Source organism: Arachis stenosperma, chromosome 2, assembly GCF_014773155.1.
Source record: "Arachis stenosperma cultivar V10309 chromosome 2, arast.V10309.gnm1.PFL2, whole genome shotgun sequence".
Taxonomy (NCBI): Eukaryota; Viridiplantae; Streptophyta; class Magnoliopsida; order Fabales; family Fabaceae; genus Arachis; species Arachis stenosperma.
In genome coordinates, this window is record NC_080378.1 from 44342733 (window position 1) to 44344965 (window position 2233).

General features: G+C 42.5%; 1 non-coding gene across 1 annotated transcript; it reads left to right on the plus strand.

Moving 5' to 3' along the window:
- Positions 1–1917: 1917 nt before the first annotated feature.
- LOC130964274 (small nucleolar RNA R71) lies at positions 1918–2025 on the plus strand. The gene has a single exon (XR_009080374.1). It is a non-coding gene; the product is annotated as a small nucleolar RNA R71 (small nucleolar RNA).
- Positions 2026–2233: the final 208 nt, after the last annotated feature.

Below are 2233 nucleotides of genomic sequence, written 5' to 3' on the forward strand. Positions count from 1 at the left end.
ATTACTGGCGTTTTTTACGCCAGTTTCTTCTCCTCCAGGGTGTGCTGTTTTTCTTCCTGTTTTTCATTCTGTTTTTGCTTTTTTCATTGTTTTTGTGACTTCTTATGATCATCAACCTACAAAAAAGATAAAATAACAAAAGAAAATAATTAATTATAAAACATTGGGTTGCCTCCCAACAAGCGCTTCTTTAATGTCATTAGCTTGACAGAGGACTCTCATGGAGCCTCAGGAATGCTCAGAACCGTGTGGGAACCTCCCAACACCAAACTTAGAGTTTGAATGTGGGGGTTCAACACCAAACTTAGAGTTTGGTTGTGGCCTCCCAACACCAAACTTAGAGTTTGACTGTGGGGGCTCTGCTTGGCTCTGTTTTGAGAGAAGCTCTTCATGCTTCCTCTCCATGATGATAGAGGGATGTCCTTGGGCCTTAAACACCAAGGACTCTTCATTCACTTGAAGGATTAACTCTCCTCTATCAGCATTAATCACAGCCTTTGCTGTGACTAGGAAGGGTCTGCCAAGGATGATGGATTCATCCATGCACTTCCCAGTCTCTAGGACTATGAAGTCAGTAGGGATGTAATGGTCTTCAATCTTTACCAAAACATTCTCTACAAGTCCATGAGCTTGTTTTCTTGAATTGTCTGCCATCTCCAATGAGATTCTTGCAGATTGCACCTCAAAGATCCCTAATTTCTCCATTACAGAGAGGGGCATGAGGTTCACACTTGACCCTAAGTCACACAAGGCCTTCTTGAAGGTCATGGTGCCTATGGTACAAGGTATAGAAAACTTCCCAGGATCTTGCCTCTTTTGAGGCAGTTTCTGCCTAGACAAGTCATCCAGTTCTTTGGTGAGCAAAGGTGGTTCATCCTCCCAAGTCTCATTTCCAAATAACTTGTCATTCAGTTTCATGATTGCTCCAAGGTATTTAGCAACTTGCTCTTCAGTGACATACTCATCCTCTTCAGAGGAAGAATACTCATCAGAGCTCATGAATGGCAGAAGTAAGTCCAATGGAATCTCTATGGTCTCATTTTGAGCCTCAGATTCCCAAGGTTCCTCACAGAGGAACTCAGAGGAGAGTGGTGTACGCCCACTGAGGTCTTCCTCAGTGGCGTCCACCTCCTCTCTTTCCTCCCAGAATTCGGCCATGTTAATGGCTTTGCACTCTCCTTTTGGATTTTCTTCTGTATTACTTGGGAGAGTGCTAGGAGGGAGTTCAGTAACTTTCTTGCTCAGCTGACCCACTTGTCCTTCCAAATTTCTGATGGAGGACCTTGTTTCATTCATGAAACTTTGAGTGGTCTTTATTAGATCAGAGACCATTGTTGCTAAGTCAGAAGTATTCTGCTTAGAACTCTCTGTCTGTTGCTGAGAAGATGATGGAAAAGGCTTGCCATTGCTAAACCTGTTTCTTCCACCATTATTGTTGTTGAAACCTTGTTGGGGTCTCTCTTGATTCTTCCATGAGAAATTGGGGTGATTTCTCCATGAAGAATTGTAGGTGTTTCCATAGGGTTCTCCTAGGTAATTCACCTCTTCCATGGAAGGGTTCTCAGGATCATAGGCTTCTTCCTCAGATGAAGCTTCCTTAGTACTGTTTGGTGCATTTTGCATTCCAGACAGACTTTGAGAAATCAAATTGACTTGTTGAGTCAATATCTTGTTCTGAGCCAATATGGCATTCAGAGTATCAATCTCAAGAACTCCTTTCTTCTGACTAGTCCCATTGTTCACAGGATTCCTTTCAGAAGTGTACATGAATTGGTTATTTGCAACCATTTCAATCAATTCTTGAGCTTCTGCAGGCGTCTTCTTCAGATGAAGAGATCCTCCAGCAGAGCTATCCAAGGACATCCTAGATAGTTCAGAGAGACCATCATAGAAAATACCTATGATGCTCCATTCAGAAAGCATGTCTGAAGGACATCTTCTGATTAATTGTTTGTATCTTTCCCAAGCTTCATAGAGGGATTCTCCATCCTTCTGTCTGAAGGTTTGGACTTCCACTCTAAGCTTACTCCATCTTTGTGGTGGAAAGAACTTTGCCAAGAAGGCATTGACTAGCTTTTCCCAAGAGTCCAGGCTTTCTTTAGGTTGAGAATCCAACCATATTCTAGCTCTGTCTCTTACAGCAAAAAGGAATAGCATCAGTCTATAGACTTCAGGGTTAACCCCATTAGTCTTGACTGTGTCACAGATTTGCAAGAATTCAGCCAAGAACTGA